Raw genomic sequence first — 8240 nt, forward strand, 5'->3', positions numbered from 1 at the left:
CTGTGTTTCTGATCAATTTGATGTTATTTTAATGGACAAAAAAAATGCTTTTCTTTCAAAAACAAGGACATGTCTAAGTGACCCCAAACTTTTGAATGGTAGTGTATGTTCAGTTGCAACATAAGACGCCCCATTAGTGGGAAATATTGTTGTTGGCTTGCATTGCATTTGATGTGACACTGTACGGCAGGGCTCTTCAACCCTGTTCCTGGAGAGCTACCCTCCTGTAACTTTTCACTGTCAAGTGTCAGTTGTGTGGAGGTGAGGATGGAGTCAGGCGCAGGACACAGAACTAAGTAAAATAACGTAATTTACTCTGAAAAATAATTAACCAAAAATCCACGCAGGGATAACAACCCTAACACGAAAGACTAACACAAAAACCATGAAACAATCATGCACAAAACATAATGAGAACCAGAGGGTTAAATAGGGAAATAATAATAATGTAATGGGAACCAGGTGTGAACAATCAAGACATCCAGTATGTCTTGATTGGGTCAATCAAGGGTCCAGTATGTCCTCCACCGGCACCCAGCATCTCTCCTCCGGACCGTACCCCTCCCACTCCACGAGGTACTGAAGGCCCCTCGCCCGACGCCTTGACTCCATGATGGCTCGCACAGTATACGCCGGGGCCCCCTTGATGTCCAGAGGGGGCGGGAGAACCTCCCGCACCTCAGATTGCTGGAGCGGACCAGCCACCACCGGCTTGAGAGACACATGTAACGAGGGGTTAATACAATAATCAGGGGGAAGCTGTAACCTATAACATACCTCGTTCAGTCTCCTCAGGACTTTAAATGGCCCCACAAACCACGGACCCAGCTTCTGGCAGGGCAGGCGAAGGGGCAGGTTTCGGGTCGAGAGCCAGACCCAGTCTCCCGGTGCATATACCGGGGCCTCACTACGGTGGCGGTCGGCGCTCGCCTTCTGTCGCCTGATGGCCCATTGCAGGCGTACATGAGCAGTGTTCCAGGTTTCCTCCAAGTGCCGAAACCATTCATCCACCACAGGTGCCTCGATCTGGCTCTGATGCCACGGTGCCAGAACTGGCTGATAATCTAGTACACACTGAAATGAGGACAGGTTAGTGGAGGAGTGGCGGAGGGAATTTTGGGCCATCTCTGCCCAGGGTATGAAAGCCGACCACTCCCCCGGCCGGTCCTGGCAATAAGTCCGCAGAAACCTACCCACATCCTGGTTAACTCTCTCCATCTGCCCATTACTTTCGGGGTGAAACCCTGAGGTCAGGTTGACCGAGACCCCCAGACGTTCCATGAATGCCCTCCAGACCCTTGATGTGAATTGGGGACCCCGATCAGACACTATATCCTCAGGCACCCCGTAGTGCCGGAAGACATGTGTAAACAGGGCCTCCGCAGTCTGTAGGGAGACCGGGCAAAGGAATGAGACGGCAGGACTTAGAAAACCGATCCACAACAACCAGAATTGTGGCGTTTCCTTGTGACGGAGGAAGACCCGTCACGAAATCCACCGATAGATGTGACCACGGCCATTGTGGAACGGGTAGGGGTTGTAATTCCCCTCTGGGCAGGTGGCTAGGTGCCTTGCACTTGGCGCACACCGAGCAGGAGGAAACATACACCCTCACGTCCTTAGCTAAAGTGGGCCACCAGTACTTCCCACTAAGACAGCGCACTGTCCGACCGATACCAGGATGACCAGAGGAAGGTGACATATGAGCCCAACAGATCAATCGATCACGTACATCAGACGGAACGTACTTACGTCCAACTGGACATTGGGTGGGAGTGGGCTCCGCACGTAACGCCCGCTCGATGTCCGCGTCAACCTCCCATACCACCGGTGCCACCAGGCAAGAACCCGGAATTATGGGAGTGGGATCTGTGGACCGCTCCTCTGTGTCATACATTCGAGACAGTGCGTCTGCCTTAGCATTCTGGGAGCCTGGTCTGTAGGATAGAGTGAACACAAAATGAGTGAAAAACATTGCCCACCTTGCCTGGCGAGGATTCATTCTCCTCGCCGCCTGGATGTACTCCAGATTGCGGTGGTCAGTCCAAATGAGAAAAGGGGGTTTAGCCCCCTCAAGCCATTGCCGCCACGCTTTCAGAGCCACGACAACTGCCAACAACTCCCGGTCCCCCACATCATAGTTTCGCTTCACCGGGCTGAGCTTCTTCGAAAAAGAACGCACAGGGGTGGATTTTAGGTGGCGTACCCGAGCGCCGAGACAGCACAGCTCCTATCCCAGCCTCGGACGCGTCCACCTCTACTATGAACGCTAAGGAGGGATCAGGATGAGCCAACACAGGATCCGAGGTAAACAGAGCCTTCAGGTGATCAAAAGCCTTGTCCGCCCCTGCTGACCACTGCAGTTGCACCGGTCCCCCCTTAAGCAGTGAGGTAATGGGAGCCGCTACCTGACCAAAGCCCCGGATAAACCTCCGGTAGTAGTTGGCAAACCCTAAGAACCGCTGCACCTCCTTAACCGTGGTTGGAGTCGGCCAATTACGCACTGCTGAAATGCGGTCATTCTCCATCTCCACCCCTGACTCGGACAGGCGATACCCTAGGAAGGAGACGGACTGTTGGAAGAACAGACATTTCTCAGCCTTAACGTACAGGTCATGCTCCAACAGTCGACCAAGCACCTTGCGCACCAGAGACACATGCTCGGCGCGTGTAGCGGAGTATATTAGAATGTCATCTATATACACCACTACACCCTGCCCGTGCAGGTCCCTGAAAATCTCGTCTACAAAGGATTGGAAAACGGATGGAGCATTCATCAACCCGTACGGCATGACGAGGTACTCATAGTGCCCAGAGGTGGTACTAAATGCCGTCTTCCATTCATCCCCCTCCCGGATACGCACCAGGTTGTAAGCACTCCTGAGATCCAATTTTGTGAAGAAGCATGCCCCATGCAATGACTCGGTCACACTGGCTATAAGAGGCAGAGGGTAACTATACTTCACCGTGATCTGATTTAAACCTCTATAGTCAATGCACGGGCGTAAACCTCCATCCTTCTTCTTCACAAAAAAGAAACTCGAGGAGGCAGGTGAAGTGGAAGGCCGCATGTATCCCTGTCCTAGAGAGTCGGTGACATATGTTTCCATAGCCGCCGTCTCCTCCTGTGACAGAGGATACTTCTCTCCTCATGACCCTCCTGCGTTCTCATACATAGTGGAGCTGTGACCTCCCTAATCAGACCCGACCCTAAAGGACGACTATCTAAGGAATGTACAGGGAAGGGCACATCAACAGGAACAATAGGGATCCCTAATCTAGAGCAAACGAACGATCCCAGCTGCACCTGAATCTACTAGCGCCTTATGCTGGGAATGCGGAGAAAACTCAGGAAATTCTATAGATATATACATGTGCGCAACAGGAAGCTCTGGGTGAGTTGGGTGCATACTCACCTGGGATGATCCACCAGTGCCCTGCCTGCTTCCTCAACTTCCTGGGGTACCTCTCCAGCACCGACCAGCAGTGTGTCCTCTGCGGCCACAGGTAGTGCAGGTAACAGACCCTCCTCCAGTCCCCCTTAGAGCAGCACCTCAGAGCTCCATAGGTGTAGAATCGGAGGTGCTGGGGGATGGAATGGACGGAACCTGATCCGGACGTCCGCGGGTGGACAACAGGTTATCCAGCCGGAGGGATAAATCCACCAGCTGGTCAAGGGTAAGGGTGGTGTCCCTGCAGGCCAGCTCCCGATGGACATCCTCACGTAGACCTCATCGGTAATGGTCGATCAGGGCCCTCTCATTCCATCCCGCGCTGGCAGCCAGGGTCCTGAAGTCCAGTGCGAATTCCTGTGCGCTCCTCATCCCCTGTCTGAGATGGAACAAGCGTTCCCCCGCCGCTCTCCCTTCAGGTGGATGATCGAAGATCGCCCGGAAGCGGCAGGTGAAATCCTCATAGCGGACCAACGTGGCGTCTATACTTCCCCACTCCGCGTTGGCCCACTCAAGCGCCTTCCCAGACAGACAGGAGATGAGGGCGGACACGCTCTCGTATCCCGAGGGAGCCGGGTGAACGGTTGCCAGGTAGAGCTCCATCTGGAGCAGGAACCCCTGGCACCCGGCAGCCGGGGGGGGGGCAGCAGTGTATGTTGTAGTGTTGGTTGGTGTGAAGTTGATGGAAAAAACCCTTTTTCCCATCGCTGCATGGTGAGCAGCACGCGATCCATGGCTGTGCCAAGATGTTGGAGCATCGTCGCGTGCTGCTGGACGCGTTCCTCCACCGGTACCGGAGGACTGGGTGCACCTGCTGACTCCATGAAAATTGGTGCGTGATTCTGTCAAGTGTCAGTTGTGTGGAGGTGAGGATGGAGTCAGGCGCAGGACACAGAACTGATTGAAATAACGTACTTTACTCTGAAAAATAATTATCCAAAAATCCACGCAGGGATAACAACCCTAACACGAAAGACTAACACAAAAACCATGAAACAATCATGCACAAAACATAATGAGAACCAGAGGGTTAAATAGGGCAATAATAATAAGGAGGCAGGCACAAAGCTATATGCCCCTCTTGGTTGTCATTGGCAAAGACGGTGTCCTGCACCTTGATGGTAGGAAGGTGTACTAGTCAAACATCAGGGTACTAAAACCCATAGCTATATGCCTTGAAACAGTAATTTCACCGAACTCAAGGTAAAGGGTCAGTGATGTGTTAAAAAGGTCAGAATCTCAAATACCACTTTTCCCAAAATGTTACCCCAAAGATTGTTAATGAACCCCTTTTAAGCTGATATGACTTTTATTATGATCAGGTACTAAACCCCATAGCCGAATGCACTGAAATGGAGCGATTCTCACATTTACTGGTTACACAGTACTCTGGTTAGGATTATGGTTGAGATTTCATGTCAGACTCTCTAATACCACTTTTCCCAACATGTTACACCCCAAAGATTGTAAAATTTTAAAGCTGATATGACTTGTTTTATTATGATACGGTACTAAAACCTGCCAAATGCATTGAAATGGAGTGATTCTCACATGGAATTTCTGCTTACACAGAACTCAGGTTAGGGTTGAGTATTCATGTCAGGTTATCTAATATCACTTTTCCCAACATGTTACACCCCAAAGATTGTTAATTAAATCTTTTTTGAGCTGATATGGCATATGATAACAGTGCCCAATTTTCATGGTTTACAGGAGTTTCAATGACAACAATTTACAAGTGAGTGTGCAATTCTGTGTCAGGCTCTCCAAATGTTATCAAGTTACACATATAACACATTTTTCAACCACTCTACAAATTTATTGTTAACAAACTGCAGTTTTGGCAAGTCAGTTAGGACATCTATTTTGTGCATGACACAAGTAATTTTTCCAACAGTTGAAGTCAGAAGTTTACGTACACCTTAGCCAAATACATTTAAACTCAGTTTTTCACAATTCCTGACATTTATTCCTAGAAGTTTACAATACACTTAGGTTGGAGTCATTAAAGCTTGTTTTCAACCACTCAATCACAATTCCAGTGGGTCAGAAGTTTACATACACTAAGTTGACTGTGCCTTTAAACAGCTGGAAAATTCCATAAAATTATGTCATGGCTTTAGAAGCTTCTGATAGGCTAATTGAAATCATTTGAGTCAATTGGAGGTGTACCTGTGGATGTATTTCAAGGCCTACCTTCAAACTCAGTGCCTCTTTGCTTGACATCATGGGAAAATCAAAAGAAATCAGCCAAGATCTCAGAAAAAATAATTGTAGACCTCCACAAGTCTGGTTCATCCTTGGGAGTAATTTCCAAACGCCTGAAGGTACCACGTTCATCTGTACAAACAATAGTACAGAAGTATAAACACCATGGGACCACGCAGCCGTCATACCGCTCAGGAAGGAGACGCGTTCTGTCTCCTAGAGATGAACGTACTTTAGTGCGAAAAGTGCAAATCAATCCCAGAACAACAGCAAAGGACCTTGTGAAGATGCTGGAGGGAACAGGTACAAAAGTATCTATATCCACAGTAAAACGAGTCCTATATCGACATAGCCTGAAAGGCTGGTCAGCATGGAAGAAGCCACTGCTCCAAAACCGCCATAAAAAAAAACAGACTACGGTTTGCAACTGCACATGGGGACAAAGATCGTACTTTTTGGAGAAATGGTCTGATGAAACAAAAATAGAACTGTTTAGCCATAATGTCCATCGTTATGTTTGGAGGAAAAAGGGTGTCTGGCATCATTTTAAACACTGAACAGGAAGGGAAGAAGAATATTAACACACAAATACACTGTTACTGTACAGCAGGGCTCTCCAACCCTGTTTCTTGAGAGATACCCTCATGTAGGTTTTCACTCCAACCCTGTTCCCGGAGAGCTTCCCTCCTGTATGTTTTCACTCCTACCCTGTATCTGGAGAGCTACCCTCATGTAGGTTTTCACTCCAACCCTGTTCCCGGAGAGCTTCCCTCCTGTATGTTTTCACTCCTACCCTGTATCTGGAGAGCTACCCTCATGTAGGTTTTCACTCCAACCCTGTTCCCGGAGAGCTTCCCTCCTGTATGTTTTCACTCTTACCCTGTATCTGGAGAGCTACCCTCCTGTAGGTTTTCACTACAACCCTGTTACTGGAGAGCTATCCTCCTGTAGGTTCTCTACAACCCTGTTCCTGGTGAGCTACCCTCCTGTCGGTTCACTCCAACCCCAGTGTTAACTGATTTAGCGTATCAACCAGCTAATTATTAGTCGCAGGTGTGCTAGATTATGGTTGTAGTGAAAACCTACAGGGCTGTAGCTCTCCAGGAACAGGGTTGAAGAGCCCTGCATCAAATGCAATGCAAGCCAACAATAATAGTTCCCACTAATGTGGCAGCTTATGTTGCAACTGAACACACCTGAAAATAATCTTCAGGGTCTCCACAGCTGAGGCAAGCTGACTGTTGCATCCCAGCATATTTTATGTCCTTCAGGTTTCAATGATTTTGATGCTTTACCTCCAGTCCTTGCTGATATCTGGCCTGTACGTGCCCTATCTCACTGGGACTGGCTGGCAGCCTGGAGAGTGGTGACAGAAAATTGTAAATGCTTTTGATAGGGCTTTACAGCAAGCAGACCCCATCAGTATACAAACACACACACACAAACACACACTTTCTGACCCTGAGATGTCAGTTCTCTCCATCTCTCTGATAGGCTTGGTGATGCGTCCGCTCCTGATGTCCACCAGAGTGGCCTGGGAGTTCTCTGTTCCTTGTCTGAACTTGTGCTCAGAGGAAGGAGTATACACTGGAGAGAACAGGAGAGAGAACAGGATGACTGAACCCTCCTGTAGTGGATAGTATTTTCACAGTTCAACATTTTTGGAAAATGACGATAACTTTTCTATCAGTATGTCTTACCTGGTCCCACTCTCCTGTCCATTTCGCCAATGTGTTCCTTGAGCTGGCCGATGTTCAGATCCATGAGCATGTGGAGGGGGCTCTATTCCCTGTCCGCACTCCTCCTCTGGGACACTCTGTATCTCAGCCTCGACCAGCCTCACATCTAAAGGGAGAAGGAGAGAGGGCTACTGAATAAGCATTTAAAATAAACAGGCTTTTGGATATATGACTGAGGCCTGTATGCACCCCGCCTAACAAGGACTGAATAGTATCCTGGGGAGTGGAGACAGGCAATTTTATATGGTTTAGATAGGGCTTTACATAAATGCAGCCAAAGTAAATAATTTTCTCATTTCTGTCGTGCTTCTACTAAAAGACAGATCTAAATGGGTGATCAATAAATCATGTCAATTGCAAGGTCTTAGCAGGTGAATTATTAATTTTCTAATGATTATGCTAGCTTGCAAAATAACTTTACCTAAATGATTTTGGTAGCGGAAGTTGGTTACACTTAAATCAATCTCCTGGTAATAATGACTTGGACAATAGTTTCCAAAAAAAGCATTTCAAATTATAAAAAAGCTTGCTAGCTAGCCAGAGCAGAAAGAAATGGAAACTTACCGGCCATGACAGCTGTGACAGATGGACTTCTTTGATGGACATGTGCACTCAGTGTCAGTTAAAATCATCAAAAATCAGCATTGAAAGAGTTGCCTTTCACAGTCCGACGTGTGGTTCTGAATCACCATTCAAAGGTATCACGTACCCCATATGTGGCACCACATATCACCATGTGAATGATGTAATTGGTAAGATGATTTCCACCGTTTAATGGTGTGATTGTAGTCTAATTGGGTGCCTTGTAATGAAAAGCTCATCTCTCGAATTGAAGAGGTGC

This window comes from Salmo salar, chromosome ssa11 (genome assembly GCF_905237065.1).
Source record: "Salmo salar chromosome ssa11, Ssal_v3.1, whole genome shotgun sequence".
Lineage (NCBI taxonomy): Eukaryota > Metazoa > Chordata > Actinopteri > Salmoniformes > Salmonidae > Salmo > Salmo salar.